This window comes from Geotrypetes seraphini, chromosome 3 (assembly GCF_902459505.1).
Source record: "Geotrypetes seraphini chromosome 3, aGeoSer1.1, whole genome shotgun sequence".
Lineage (NCBI taxonomy): Eukaryota > Metazoa > Chordata > Amphibia > Gymnophiona > Dermophiidae > Geotrypetes > Geotrypetes seraphini.
In genome coordinates, this window is record NC_047086.1 from 354155960 (window position 1) to 354172814 (window position 16855).

General features: G+C 42.8%; 1 protein-coding gene across 4 annotated transcripts in view; it reads right to left on the reverse strand.

Moving 5' to 3' along the window:
* ESRRG (estrogen related receptor gamma) overlaps nucleotides 1-16855 on the reverse strand; it is a 1015505-nt gene that overhangs the window by 820487 nt on the left and 178163 nt on the right. For all 4 annotated transcript variants that reach the window (XM_033936618.1, XM_033936614.1, XM_033936615.1 and 1 more), the window contains one exon: nucleotides 6612-6718. The gene's annotated coding sequence lies outside the window, so the exon portion shown is untranslated. The remainder of the gene's footprint in view (nucleotides 1-6611; nucleotides 6719-16855) is intronic.

Below are 16855 nucleotides of genomic sequence, written 5' to 3' on the forward strand. Positions count from 1 at the left end.
ATTCATTTTGGACCTTCACTTTGCTCTAACAAAATCTTTCTCTTTAATCTGTGGTCATTAAGAACATAATTCATTGTCATCAGTGAAGGATGGATATATGTTGAATCAAAGACATGCATACTAAACAGTGATGCTATCCATGTGCGAATGTTGCACTCAGAACAATTGCAATTAGAAATACCAATAACAATCAGCATTACTATGCAATAATATGGATACTTGCAACTTACATTAAAGAATTTATGTAAAAAAGCATCAGAATTGTGATATGTAATTATGCAATTATGGTTATGCAAGTATCTACAGCCTTTTTTGCAGAATGCAAAAGTAGCCTCCAGTATAATTCAACTAAAACGCTAGTAACGTTCAAATGGCTGATGTCTCTAATGAACTCATTTGAGCATTTCACCAGTTATAATGAAAATTTGAAAATAATGAAAGAGGGTCAAACATTAACATATTGGGTTATGATTTTAAAACAGGATGTCTATGTAATAAGTCCTAAAAGGTATATAGTTTAGGAATCATTAATGAAGAAGGAAAACCCTGACTCAGGATTGCCTCCTCAAAACGTGATTACTTTGGTGGTTGTTGCTTCTTTTTTTGTCAAAAAACGTTACAGTATATTGGACAACTAAATTAAGATTAGTTATGTCATATTTTCAATGGAGGTTATAATTTGTTTCTACCACTTTGGAACAATATGATATACAAAAAAGCTATGTTAGAAACATGAAACTAATGTTCAGGTTTCTGCCTTATATATGAATGTGTCATAGACCATTAACCTTACTAGATATGGATTACTTTAGAACCCTATGGCTGGTACTGTTTAATGTTCAATTGATTTAAAGTGTTTCTCAAGTTAGTACCAGAGATTCTTTAACAGGGGAGAAAAGACCTCGAGATACTATGTTAGTAACACAGATGAGCACTAAGCATGATTGTATAAACTGTGCCTAACTTTGGAGATGTTCGACTGGTGGAAAGGAGAGAAAAATGTTGGGAGTGGGAGAGATGCACCCTTGGATCTCTCTCTCTTTCCCCACTCCATTTGCAGCAGGGGAGGGAATGAGAGAGAAAGGGAGTTGTTCCAATGGAGGTGGAGGAAAGAAGAAGAAAAGTTGGACTCATGGAGGGACAGAGAGAGATGTTTGTTGGGGAATGGATGAGGTCTGAAGGAGAGGAAGCATGCAGGTGGCAGAAAGAAAGAAATATTGGATGCATCGTCAAAAGGAAGTGCAACCAGACACTCATGAAATCACCAGACAACAAAGGCAGGAAAAATGCTTTTATTTTCAATTTAATGATCAAAATGTGTCAGTTTTGAGAATATATATCTGCTGTCTATGTTTTGCATTATAATTGTTTATTTTTCTATAGTTGTTACTGAGGTGACATTGCATATTTTAAAGTCATCTGCCTTGACCTCTTTGGAAAAAAAAAGAATATAAATGCTAATTAACATTTTCTCTGCAGTCTGTTTTGTGTTTTGTTTTTTTAAATTTTGTGGTTACTATTATATATTAATAAGATTATACTGTGTGTATATGAAAAATGGATGGAATAAATTGCATTATGTTATTATGGGGGTGGAGTCAGGGGTGGAGTTTAGGCGGGTCTGGGGCAGAGCTTGGGCGGGAGTACTCGGTTAGTATTTGTTAAGCTTAGGGGATACTTGGCTTGAAGAAGTTGAGAAACACTGTTCTAGACCATAGGGTTATTTCCCTTTACTCGTATGCTGCAGAAGGAATCCACACCGAATTTTTCACTCTACCTCCAGTTTACTCTGCCTCCAGTGTACTTCACAGACTAGTTTAGTGCCCTCTACAGTCAGTACCCAAGCATAGAAAAACACCCATATATCTATGAAGTAGAGGCACCTGTAATAACAGGTCAAACCATTGTTCTGCTCAAAATAACCAAACAGTACCATTAACCTCCAACATAGGCCTCAAAGGACTACTCCCTCAACAGGTTGAACATATTTACAAATTCTTCCCAACCCCAAAGGGCTGGCCGGTATCCAAGAAACAAATTGGAGAAGTATAAGTAGCCAGAAATCTGAAAGCAGGCACTGCAAAGACAGGGTAGGGGATCTAGAATGTCTCACCTATCTACTGGAAAAGACCTTACCAGTAATCTATTTTACCATAATCTATTTTTCCAGTGCAATAGGTGAGACATTCTAGACCACAGGGATGTACAAAAGCAGTCCCCCAAAAGAGCTAGGGTGGGCTTGCTGTGCCGGCTCTTAACACCAAGGACCTGAAGGCCAAGTCCTGCCTGGCAGCAACATCCACTCTGTAGAACTTAGCAAACATGTGAAGCGAAGATCATGTCACTGCCATGCAAATCTTCTCAGGAGAAATGGATCTAGCTTTGGCCCATGAAGAAGCCACGCTCCTGGTAGAATGTGTCTTAACAGAAACAGAGGATTGTTTCCCCACAAGAATGTAGGTGGACGAAATGGCTCTATAGATCCACCTGGAGATTGTAGCCTTAGAAGCTGTAGTGAATGAGTCAGCATAAACAGGTGGTCAGAAAGATGATACTCAGTGACCTCCAAATAACGCAGGAGAACCCTGCGCATGTCCAATTTCTTTAACAGTCTATCCTGAGAGGGGCACTCGGCTCCCTGGTGTCATTGTGTCTTTCGGACAGGTCAGGCAGGACGGGTGGCGGCAGGCTGGGAACGCTTATAGCCCGCATACCAACCCCAGGAACCCTGTGATAACCTCTGCGATGAGGAAGAAGTATATTGTCTGGAGTCACAAAAATTCTGGTGGGAGCTATGAAAAGTAGAATGAACAGAACTCTTGGATTTTGCTCTACTATCCAGCAGGGTCTTCGGCCGACGGTCCATTACTGTGTCCATGAGGTCATCCAGATCCTTACCAAACAATAACTGCTCCTTAAAAGGTAGCCTAGCCAAAGTTGCCTTGAAGGTGGAATCACTAGCCCTCTGCCGAACCCAGAGCATTCAGCGTCCCATAACAGAATGTGCTGACACCTTTGCCAGCACTTTTAAAAAGTCTTATAAGGCATCCACCATGTAATATATCCCAGCCATCAGAAGCTGAGAAGGAGGCTCCACCGCAACAGTCTCCATAGTATGTAGCCAAGAGAGACAGGTGTGTGCCACAAAGGACTTCGCCATAGCAGCTTTAATACCTATATTAGCCATTTCAAAAACTTTCCGGAGAACCACATCCACCCAGCGATCCTGCATATCTTTCAACACACTCCCCCCTCACTGGGAAGAGAGGTGCCCCAAGTTACCTGAGACATGAGAAATCCAAGTTGGGCTGTCCCAAAAGCTGCTGACACTCCTGCGCCAGTGAAAACATTCCTCTAGCATAGCCAGTGAAAACATTCCTCTAGCATAGCTCTAGCATTCCTCAAAGGACCTTCCGGAGAGTCAAACTGCTCAGAGACTATAAAACTCATATCCGGATGCCATGCAAAGATCACAGATTGTGAGCACACACTACAAAGTCAGGGAAAAGAAGTAGAAGTAGAAGGAGTGGGCTGAGCAACCAAGCTCAACAATAAGATCAAGTAGCGATGCAAACTTAAACAAACGCAAAACAGTCGGATCATCTCCACGATCCGGAGCCTCTAAGGGATCCGCAGATCCAGTATCCAAGTCCAGATCCCCCAATCCGGGATGGGCTCCACTATCAAACAAGTGATCAGCAAGGTCCGGATCAGCCGCTGGATCCCCCAGAACAGATGTGGAAGGATTAACAGCTGGCGTGGGAGGCGACAAGACCCCTGAGAGCACCCTGTTGCTTAGAGAAATCGAAGGGGGGCCAGAAGAGCACCCAACAGCCCGGACCTCTGGTTTGAAATTCAGACCTCAAAAATCGCAAGAACTTAGAAAAGGTATCTGTTCCCTAGGGCATAGCATCACCCTTAGATAACTTAGACTTGTGTTTGTTATCCTGCGGAGGGTCTGCCACCTGGCTGACTGAAGAACCTAAAGAACCAAGTCCCAAAAGTAATGGTGGGCTAGCTGAGCGTGGAATCACCTGCTTCTGTAAGGGGGAAGCTAAACTAGATGTCATACCTTCCACCCCCGACAGCGCCATGTGGCACATGGCGCATAGATGGTCCAAAAGTGCTAAATCTGCCCAAACTTTACATGAATCGGAGACAGCGAGACCAGAAGGCTTTGAGCATGCACAAATGCTCAAAGCCTAGTCCAGCCCGGCGCAGGAAGGAGGATCTCTCTCGCACCGCACCGCCCAGCCCAGCCCAGCCCAACCCAACGAGGGAGGATCTTCGGGCACTGGCACTGGCACATCCTGTGCATTGGTGCTGGTGCCGGTGCCAAACGGGTAAGAGATGTTTTGCGGTGCTGAGGGGGATGTAGGATCGCGGGGGAGGGAGGGGTGACGCGAGCGGGGGGGGAGGATGCCGGTTCGCAGGGGGGATACCGGATCGGATTGAAAAAAAAAGTTGTAAAACGTGCTCACACGTATAACACGCACGGTTATGCACGGTTTGTAAAAATCGTGTATAACGCGCGCGTTATATGCGTGAAAATATGGTAATCAATTTCTTTCTATAGTTCAAGAAAAATCTATTGAGCAAATGGGCATTCCCATGTGGCTCACACAGCATTTGTTTTAACAGTGATTTTTGGAAAGCATACAAGTGATTTACATCTACCCTTTATACTCATAAGAACCCAAACCTATCCCGGGGAACCCTATGTAGTCAGAGTTTCAGGATAACTACAATGAACATGCATGAGATCAATCTGCATACACTGCCTACTTGGTATGATTCTCATGCATTGTGGATTTCTTGAAAACCTGACAGGCTGGGGTTTCCCTAGGACATGTTTTGGAACCCTTGTCATACAACATTATCCTCAACAGCAAATATAGAACTATTCAGAGTAAGCACAGCTCTACCTATTACCTCACTTCGAATTTCACTCCTCTATTAGGCCTACCAGAAACCGTAACCTCTTTACCTACCCAAATATCATAGGCTGTAGATATCGTACCTTCTTTGATAGAACATTCAAATTCCAAGCAGGTAGACTGCAAACTTGGATAGGCTACTTCACCAATGCCGCCAGAGAATCATATAGTATCTTTAGGAAAGAACTAAAAACCACCTTGTTTAAGAAATTTATAACCTAACCTGACTTCTCCCCTCAAATCGGAGCCTCCTACCATCCCAAGGAGTCCGTCTACCCTCTTCTACCAAAATTTCTACCTTTAATTGTTACCAGTTTTCCCACTGGTGCCCGTCCTTAGTTCAAATGTACCAAGTTAACAACTTACTTCACATCAACATCTTATGTTATCTTCTTCACCTGTAACTCAAAGCGCAATCTCCTTTCTCTTCTCCTACTTATGCTCTGAATACCGTCGATTGTATAATGCTACTCATTGTGAAACCGTGTAATACACAGACCCTGTAACTCTCCTGTTACTATCACTAGATGTTCAATACTATACTCTGTAATTCGCTGTCTGTACAGTTTCTCTTCATTGTAAACCGCCTAGAAGTCGCAAGATTGTGGCGGTATATAAGAATAAAGTTATTATTATTATTATAATATTCTGTGGTATCTATTTTGTTTACTTATGAAGGAAAGTTTCACAGATCTTCCAATGGTCTACAGTACAGACAGAACCAAAAAACAGATTTAACTCTAATACATTTCATATTACCATGGGATCCAAGGCAAATAAACCTTTAATAAATGACTAACCGCTTATATTTCAACAACTGGATTATGTTCCATGGTATGTATTTATTTTTTTGTAGTGAATTGAAGGAATATGATATATACATGCATTAAATCTTTGTTAACATATTTGAGATCTTTACATCACACTATGTATCCTAAAACAAACAAAAAGGTAAAAGTCAGATATTTGATCTAAGTTAATTATTTTGAAAAAAAAAATCTTATTACATTTGGACTTATTTTATTTTGCAGATTGTTCCCTGAAATGTTCCTAGATTTCTGTGCTAAAGGCAAACAATCTTAATCAAATATTGCACTTCCTTCGCAGAACAGAAAACAACACAGGGATGACATGAAATCACATTTCTTTTACAGAACTGTTAATCCTATACTATGCTCACTCAAAACTATTTCAGTCAGCATTAGCAAAAAAAAGTCAACTCAATATATGGCATATCTCTTTCTTTTCTCATCAAGGTCACTCCAACATTTGAAAGGTATATCCAGCAAGCAGAAAGCAGCCACACAGACTACTCTTCAATAAATAATAATCAAGATACGGTAATATTTGAAACCAGTAATAAAGTCACAACTGTCTTGCTAGCTCAGAAGTCTTATACCAGTTTCTGGGAGAGGACGCTGATTAAGCCACATGCTCTTTAAGAAAAAAGAGAAAATTACAAGGTTTCAGAAGAAACAGACAGCGACAGTCACCTCATCTGTATGCACTGTGACCACATCCAGACTGGAGGCTACTCTTTGAGTGATCTGTCAGGAGAGGAAGGCCCTTCTTTCTTTCACAACTCACTTTTAAGAAGCTTTAAGTCATTTGGGGGTTCTCCCTTTCTCCCTCTTTTTTATTTTTTCATTTTTAAGCCTGAGCTCAGGCACTAACCTTTTAATGTACTCCTTTTGGTTCACATCAGAACGTACGCCAAGCTTCAGAAAGCCAAGTGGCTTTAAGCAATTGAAAAGATGACATCACTTCGAACTTCAATTTTGCTACAAAAAAACCCAGAAAGAATTGGCTTTAATGTCTGATTATTTGTGTCTTACAAATAAAGTTTAGAAAGTTATCTCTGTGTATGTTTCAAGCCCGCCAAAGAGCTCAGGATTTAGGTTTTGTTTTGGTTTTTTTTACAGTATAAAGTAGCTTGCACTAGTTTCTTCTTCATAGCGGTAACCAAGACCGTCTTAACCATTAGATAAGACTAGGTGGTCACCTAGGTACCATCTTCTGAGGACAGCAAAAAGAAGGTGCAGTCAAAGCAAAAAAAAAAAAGACCCTGATAGTACTATAAAGAACCATCAATGCACAGTTTTACATACAGGAAGGATAGGCAGGGTTTCAAATACCCTATTTATTCATGTAAATAACTTGGAAGTCACCCTTGAAATATGTATAGTATTTTAGGCATACACAGTATATTGTACAATTTTCTAAGGACTTCTATAAATGGTACTTAAAGTTAGGCATTAATTAAGTGCTCAACATTCATGTGAAAACAATTCTAATGGATGCAAGGGGTTGAAACAAAGTGGATCAGTAAGAAAATACATTTAGTGTGCCAGGATTTAAATTTGTTTTGTTAGCATAAGTCATAGCACCGAATGCTATTCTATAAAGAGCACTGGGCACCACTTAATGAATCTGACCCTATCCCACAAATTCTATAAAAAGTGCTAAAAATTGCATGTGCAATTTAATTGAATAATGAGCCAATTAGCACAGGTAATTGGAATCTTAATGAGCAGTTACTGGTGCTAATTGGAAATAAAAAGAGATTATGTACTTACCCTGGTAAGCTTTTTTCCAGTAGATAGGTGAGACATTCTAGACAGTAGGATTATTTCCTTTAAACCACATGGGTGCAGAAGGAATCCACTCCAGATTTTTCATTCTGCCTCTGGACTACTTCACTGAACAGTTTAGTGCCCTCTACAGTTAGTACCCAAGCACAGAGAGCCATCCAATCCATCTGAAGTAGAGGTACCTGTAGGAAGAGGCTTAAACAAATGGTTCTGCTCAAACGTGACTAAACAGTATCGTTAACTGTCAACACAGGCTTCAATGGAGCTCAGAACTACTTCTCAATAAATTGAAATATATACAAATTCTTCCCAGCCCTCAAGAGCAAACAGACATCCAAGAACCAGTTTGGAGAAGCATAAACAGACTGAAAACTGTAAGCAGGAGCAGTAAAGACAGGGCAGGGAATCTAGAATGTCTGATGAACATTTGAAGTCGCTACTTGTAATTAGTGTTTCAGGATATCATATAACGCATCCGCCATTGAATCTGTTCCAGCCATCAGAAGCTGAGAAGTGGGGTCCACTGCTCACTCTCCAGGGTGCATAGGTGAGAGAAACAGGCACGTGCTACGAATTATGTCACCGAAGCAGCCCTAATACCCAAAGTAGCAGCCTCAAAAAATTTCCATAGGATCACATCCACCCTGCAGTCCTACACTACACCACCCTCAGCACTTAGTCACCTGCGCAACCAAGGAATCCACTTGAGGCTGCACCAGAAGCTGCTGACACTCCTGTGCCACAGGATACAAGTGTGACATAGCTCTAGCAATTTTTAGAGGACCTTCCAGGGAGTCAAACTGCTCCAAAACCAGAAAACTCATGTCAGGGTGCCAGGAAAAGGTACCTGACTGCGAGCGCACACCACAAAGCAAAGAAGAGGTGGATGGAGCCGGCTGAGGAACTTTCAACTCCTGCAAAGACTCAAAAATGAGATCTGGAAGTGCGGCAAACTTACATAAGCGCAAAACAGTAGAATCATCCACAGATTTTACGATCCCCGAAGGATCTGCCAATCCAGCACAGAGTCCCTGGTCTCCCATGTCGGAATCAAACAGGGGATTAGTAAGGGAGATATCAGAATCCGGGTCCACCAGATCAGGTTTAGACAGTGAAAAGGCCAGATCAGATGGAGGTGAGGGCGTGCCCAAAAGCACCATTCAACTAAGGGACATTGAGGCGGGGTTCTGAGACCTTTCAGGGGAAGAACACTTGGTCTGAAACTCAGACCATCAAATTTTCATGAATTTGGAGAAGGTGTCTGGATTCTGGGGCATAAAGTCACCCTTAGATGACTTGCATGTGTGTTTCTTGGACTGTGGAAGCTCCACAGCCTGGAAGACTGGTGTTTCAGCAGTGCCAAGCCCTGAAAACAGCAACAGACACAACACTGGGCTTGCCAACCTTTTTAGCACTTGTTGCAGTGGGGGAGAAATTAATTTAGGCACCACCGCCCCCACCCCGGTCATGCCACGTGGCACTAAGCTGCTCTAAAAGTGTCAATTTTGCACAATCCTGGCATGAATTTGCATTAGCAGAGCCCAAGAACTCCATCCCAGCTGTTTTCCAGGACAAAAACGAAGTTTCGAGAGTGCAGTGAGCTATAGAAAAAAAGATTGCTAAAAATCCAAGATGGCCAGGATTTTTGAGGAGGAGGAACAGAGGGGAACAGTCAGAAACTTCCAAAACCCCACATTTTAAACCTACCCTGATGTCTCCCACAGGCTGTCAGCCTGGTTTACTCACTGTGACCTGATAAGTGCTGCAAGCCTGTTTCCAGTTCTCACAAAGCAGCCAAATAATACATATCACTGCTACAAAGCTGGGAATCCTTCACCAAGTTGATCTTCGGGCTGCCAGCTAGACTCCCTTGTCTGACTATGCCTCCACCCCTGTGGGCCACTGGATGCACACTGGGATGGGCAGAGGCGCGATGATACAGCTGGCCCCCCTATGAGATACCTCTGAGCCTCCTAAGGACACCAAACAGCCAGCGCTCGACCCCAGCTAAACAGGAAGTGAGACCACTTCAGGGCCGGTCCTGAGCTCTGGAGAAACTATGCATGCTGGTTAACAGGTACCTGGTGGGATCGGCCTATCAGCTGCAGACTAAGGTCTGTGAATGTATAAGCAGGCAGAGCTTCAAAATCGCTCCAAGCACTGAACTATCCAAAAAGGGATCGGAATTACATTGAATTAAAAATAAGAAAATGGGGAGAACAGAACACACACAACAGCAACCATGCTTGCAGAAGAAAAAAACTGTAGAGGGCTCTAAACTGTTCAGTGAAGTAGTCCAGAGGCGGAATGAAGTGGAGTCCTTCTGCAGTCATGTGGTTAAAGGGAAATAACCCTGGCGATAGATTTATCTCCTAAACAGAAGCCACACTAAACCCTAACAATTTTATTATATCTATTCTTGCGTAATATGTTGCACTCTTGTAATCTTACAATTTTATAATTTGTACATTGTAATTCGTTAATTGTCCAGCTCTCTTGTGTAATATGTTGCACTCTTACAAATCTTCCAATTTTATAATTTGTACATTGTAATTTGCTGATTGTCCAGCTCTCTTCGGTGTGAACCCCTAGAAGTCATCTGACTATGGAGGTATAGAAGAATAAAATTATTATTATTATTACTACTATCTAGAATGTCTTACCTATTGCACTGGAAAATAAAATTTATGCATGTAAAGTTAGGCATGGGATCAGCGTCTAAATTTTACTTGTGGGTCCAAAGAGAGGGCACAGAAATAGGAGTGTCATGGGTGGAGTGGGGGTATTACTTGAATTTACCACACATACCCCCCTTTTACAAAACCACAATAGCATTTTTTAATACAGGTCGGTGTGCTGAATGCTCTGCACTGCTCCCGACACTCATAGGAACTCTAGGGCTTATTTTCGGGGTAGGTCTTATTTTCAGGGAAACATATTAGTTCTATGTCAGAGAGTTATATTTTCTGTAAGAAAGAGCTCAGATCTATGGATTAAGGGTTCCTTTAACCAAACGGAACTAGAGATTTTTAGCACGGGCTGGTGAGGTAAATGCTCTGACATTCATAGAATTGAATAAGAAACTGACACCACCTTTTAAGAAGCCACGTTAGGCTTTTTTATCACCAGCTTGGCGGTAAAAACTCCAACACATAGACTCCCTATGAGTATCAGAGCTAATACCACCATGGCCAGCGATAAAAAAAGTCTAATGCAGCTTCATTATAGGGGGGGCCTGAATTTGAAGCCATAGAAAATGTGTAAAGAAAAACTTTATAGATTTTCTAAAAATCCAGATGTATGAAGTTAAGTGAACTAAAAGGAATTATTGGTTCCATGATATCCTTCCATGGTCCATAAAAACATTAATGAGGAGTTAGGGGTGTATTTGATTGAAGATCTCCATCAATAGTAAAGATTATATTATAAACCATGTTTATTATATTAATTAGATTTCACAAAACATGAAACACCTAAAATAGGGTTTCCTTACTTTTAGTACCTTGATGGTTACCATAATAGACCACTGACTCAATGGAAGTTAAGGGTATTACAATTTTCTTGCTTCAGTATTAATCTTGCTTTGATTAGGCCATCTCTGCTGCTCATAACTTAATGCTCAAAGGCGAGCATATCAAATACTGTGCCTTTAACAGTATTTGTTGCCAACTATTCCCATTAGAACCTGCATCTGCTGGAATTACTACTTAATTAACCTAATTAATTGCTACTTAATAGTATTAAATAAGCCACTCTCTCCTGCAGTTATTATATTTATTATTTCTAAATCACCATCTATGTTCGTAGCAATGGACAAGGCAGAATCATTAACAGGTAGCTATGAGCTGAAAAAAATATCTTTCTTCGTGTTAATGTTTGCTGTAGACATATTTGGTTGATTCATCTGGCACAATTGATTAAATAATACAATTTTGGTTTCTTTAGAGATTGAAACAAAGGACCTGATTCCAATGGAATAACTAGGGACCCTGGTGGAGATATCAATATGGACCTTCCCACACACCTTCACCACATCACAGCCCTCTCTCCCACCTTTAAATTAGCTATAAAGATGAGAAAAATAGCCTGGGGGATTTATGTATGCCTTTAAATCCCCCAACCAGTTTCAACCATCAAGTAGAACTACCATTGTAATTATTTGATAGCATCATTCATGTTGAAACATTTTATTGAAGAAATCAATCAAATATACAATTATACAATGTATGCTCATTATAATTAAATTCAAAGCTCAAATATTACATAAATAATTTTATCATTTCTCCAAAATATATTTTCTATATTACCTATTCATAATGCCATATATATCCCCATACCTTTCCCACTCCCCTTTCCCTTCCCTTCATATCCCCCCAAATTTTTAAAATATAACAATGTAATAAATTAATTATATAAATATACAATTCAAGAAATTCCAACTATTATTATCATCAAACAAATTCCCTCCCTACCGCCATAGCATCATTTAATAATTTTTTCTATATAGGAATGAAGATTCTATAAGAACTGCACCTATAATTCTCTGACATATTCTCCATGTTTCCATTATTGATTCAAATTTTTAGCAGGCGGAGTCTTCAGATGAAGCACCAGTATCAACACTCAACTTTCTTTAAATATTAGCCCCCTTATTTTCTTACTCCTGTAACTCTGTATTATCTATCTATATATTCCATCTTGGCTTACTCCCTAAGTTATCTATTAAAATGTTTTATCGCATATTGGGGTCCTTTTACTAAGGCGTGCTAGCCGATTTAGTACATGCTAAATGCTAACACATCCATTATATTCTATGGATGTGTTAGCGTTTAGCGCGTGCTAAATCAGCTAGCATGCCTTAGTAAAATAAGGGGATTTTGTTGACTTTGTAATGTAGTAAACTATTAGGGACATTTTTAAAAAACTAAGACATCCAAAAAAAGTGTCATGAGACCGGTCTAGACGACCAGGTAAACCAGAAACTCGCAGGTAAACCATACAGGAATGCTGAACGCTCAGTGAAATACGTTCAGAGTGTTTAGAGACCAGATGTCCAGGCACGATAATAGAAAATGCAGTAATTATAGCTGGGCATGCCCCAAGACACCAACAGTTAGACTTGTTTTAAAGGCAAATAAGATGAGTCCCAAACTGTCTTTTGACCTACTAGCGATCTGGTTGTGTTGAAGAGCTAGAGCTGAGCATTTGTCTGAATAATTGCAGTTATTGCGTGCTAGATTGGCTGTTTGTGTCCCTGTATCTACCTTAACCTAACTTGATCTACTTCTCTGACTGACCCATTTCTCACCCATACCTCACAGACTCCTGATATCCCATTTCCCTACCCCTCCTACCTGATACCTGTCTCTCAGTGGCATAGTGAGGGTGAGTGGCACCCAGGGCGGTGATGCCCCCTCCCACTCCTTCCCACACCACCCTCCCTGCCATGCACGCCCCCCTTCCCTTCCCCCATACCTCTTTAGTTTTCCCATACAATATCAGTAAGAAGCTCCAGTATGGGAAGTTGATATGGAGGCTTTGAAATTCATGTTGATGCAGCTATATGATAAAACAACAACATGACGCGGTAAATATTAAAAAGTTTTATTTGCATTTGAGTTACAGTCAAACCTCGGTTTGCGAGTAACCCGGTTTGTGAGTGTTTTGGAAGACGAGCATAACACTCAAGCAAACTTTAACTCGCAAAACGAGTATTGACTCAATAAGAGAGCGCGGCCCACCTCCAAACCCTTACCTCCAGTGGACACCACCGAGTGCGGCCCCCCCTCAAACCCTTACCTTCAGCGGACACCACCACCTTGCCCATGCCGCATCCAGCTCTGCCGGAACAGGAAGTGCGATCAAAAGGGGGTGGAGTTTGGACAACAGCATGGACTCATTGGTGGGCTGGGCTCTTGAGGTATGACCAAGGATGGTGGGCTGCTGGCAGTGGGCGCAGAGGCCCTGGGGTCAGAATGGGAGTCGGGGTGAGTCCGGCAGGGGTGAGCCAGCGCCTGGAGAGTACAGGTGGGGTGGCAGTGGCATCCGAGGGCTACACACACATGAACTGGGCCAATGGCGGGCTGCTGGCAGCTGGCGCGGGGGCCCCGGGGTCATCAAGGGAGTCGGGGTGAGTCCGGCAGGGGTGGGCCAGTGCCTGGATAGTACCGGCGAGGCAGCGGTGACGTCCAGGGGCTACGTGCACATGAACTGGGCCAATGGTGCTATCCGGGGTTGGCGGCGGCAGCTACAGCCATGATATAAAAAGCGCAGCCAGCACCCTGGAAATGGGGCACACCTTCACCATCTGTACCACCGTTATGACATGCACCGTCATAACATGAGCACCCTGCAGTACAGCCCCCTCTCTGGTTCCCAGAACTACATGAGTAGCGGTGGAGGCGTTGCTAATGGTAAGTTTTTGGAATGTGGAACAAATGCGTTTCCATTAATTCCTATGGGGAAAGTTGCTTTGGTTTAGGAGTATGCTTCTGGAATGAATTATGCTTACAAACTGTATTTATATGATTTAAGGAAGTATTAAGTATGAATGAGTCCACACTGGTAAATTGATATTTATTATGTAGATGGAATAGTGCAATGAAAATCTGAAGCAGATGCAGCTCCTGAAGATGCTGGTTCAGCGAAACACAGTGCGGTGTCACCATAGTGCGGTGTCGAGCTGGCTGAAGAAAAGTTTTAATTAAGGATTGGAATGGTGGAGAACCAGGACATCAGTTGCAGCAAAGATCATTGGAAATTTTTATCACTGAGGCAACATACAGCATACACTATTGAGACAGGGAACTGGTAGTGGTAAAGTGAAAACAGCAGTGATTGAAAGAACTTAAATCCACTCCGGGTTTTCTATCTCATTGGGGATCTTTTTTCTTGAATTTCTCCTTTGAGTTTTATAAGGAATATGTGAATTTATTTATGTGCATGGTGTGGCTTATATAAATGGTATTTATAAATGTATGTAATTTAAAAAGCTGAAAACTGATTGACAATAAATTTATTAGAAATTGCCCAAAAGGCTTCTTACTGATATTATATTGTAAACACAAGCAGAAGCCATTTTAGTAGGTTATAGCCCTGGTTTGTATTGTTTGGTTTTCTTTAATTTTCCCGGCGCAAGCAACAGCACAAATTTTCTGCCCACATCGTGTTAGCTCTCTGACGTCACTTCCTAGGCACGGGACCGGGAAGCGATGTCAGAGAGAGCCAACACCTTTGCGGGCAGCAAGTTCGTGATGCTGCTTGTGCCGGGAAAATTAAAGAGGTACAAGGGAAGAGAAGAGGCGGGTCAGAAAGAAGTGGGGGTGGAGAGGAGGACAGTTGCTGGTGCCCCCATCACGATGGGATCCGGGGCAAATCGCCCCTTCCCCTTACTACGCCACTGCGGTCTCTGAACCTCTCCACCTCCCTTCCATTTCCACCTGCTCTCTCACTCACCTTGTTCTCTGTTGCTGTGCTGTCTCTTTTTGTCTGTTCCATTTTCCAGGAGCTGCAGAGTAAGTGCTGATTGTCTTACCTGTCTGTCTGAGGGGGTGGGCTGACTAAATGAAGACTGTTGTTATTGCTGGCTGTGTCTGTGATAGCGAGTGCCTGGGGGTTGTCAGTTTAGGAAGGGGAGTACAACCTTTGGTAGGTGGTGGTAGTTAACGGAGATAGTGGGCTGCACCTGTGGTGATAGGTCAAGGATGGAATTAATGCACTGATGGTGGCTGAAGTTCTGCTGCGGGAGGAAGAGAGAGATAAGGCAGGGCCTCACAGGAGATACCCCCATATGAGAGTCTTCAGGGCTTGCTCCTGCTTCCTAGACCTCACAGATGAGCAATTGGCAGGACAGCTATACAGGATCTCTGTCAGCAGCTGAAACAATCTCATGCAGGAATAACCCCATACCTGTCCACCTCAAGTTCACCACTTCCCTTGCATTCCTAAGCACCGGGAGCTTGCAGTCTGACCTAGAAGCCAACGCAAAACTTACCAGTCTGCCATCTCAAACTGCCTCACCCAGTTCCTACAAGCCTTCTAGAACCACACGCATTACCGCATAACCTTCCCCACAACCCACAACTCCTACAGAGCAGCATGGTTAAGTTCTACACCATGGCCCCATTTCCACTCTGTCATAGGTGTCCCAGACTGTCCACATGAGGCCATTTACAGAAACAGGAAAGCATTCCATTCAATGAATATGCAAGTTGTGTGCAATGCCCAGGGGGAAATAGTGAATGTGTGTGCCCAAAACCCTGGTTCTACCCACAATGCCTACATAAGAACATAAGAATTGCTATACTGGGACAGACTGAAGGTCCATCAAGCCTAGTATCCTGTTTCCAACAGTGGCCAACCCAGGTCCCAAGTACCTTGCAACCCGAGATAGTTCAACCACAGTTGGCTGCTAGATAAGCACCACAGGGACACACCAACCCTACACACTTAGTCTCCATACATCCTTCGCCCCTCCCCTCCCCCACCCAACACTCCCTCCTTGCCAGCTACCACCAATCTTCCCCTTCTGCAGGTCAACAGAAAATGACATTTTCCCCCTCCCTCTTTGCTTCCCACCCTCAGATAACAGAGACTATCCACATCAAGCCTGGCTAATGACCCCCATCGTGCACCCCCCAAATTCTGCAGAAGAGGACTACAATAGGCAACACAGAGCACCAGGTCTATCACTGAGTACACCTTTGGTCAGCTCAAGAACAGATTCAGATGTCTCGAGAAGGTGGCTCAGAAATTTATAGCCTGCTGCATGCTCTACAACATAGCCCTTGGGAAAATGCAGCCCCTCCCAGACTCATAGCCACATATGCAGCAGCTACCAGATGCAGAGGCAGAGGATGAGGACCCCCCCCCCCCACACACACACATAGATGACCGAGGTGCATTCCAGGAGGGGGTGCATACTAGAGAACAATTGATACCGACAAACTTCATGTAAAAGCAAGTGAACAGCTTTATATTTATGGTGTACATCTCTCATAACCACCATCAATACCATACCCCCCTCACAAGCACACACACCCCAAATCCCCATCACCCAACACCCCTTCAACATACTCCCAAACACCCCACACCCCCTCCCACCAAAAACACACCTACACATACTCCCCATACCCCTCCCCCCATATATATTCCCCACACTGCCCACATATCCTCACACACACACAATAACACCTACATCCTGGGCCCCTGTCTACTTCCTCTTCCCCTTGCCTCGGCCCTTTCCTTTCATTTCTTAACCTTTCCTGATTCCCTCTCTTCCCTTCCCCTCTCCACCCTTTGCTTGTGCTGGAGCATAGGAGGCAGCTT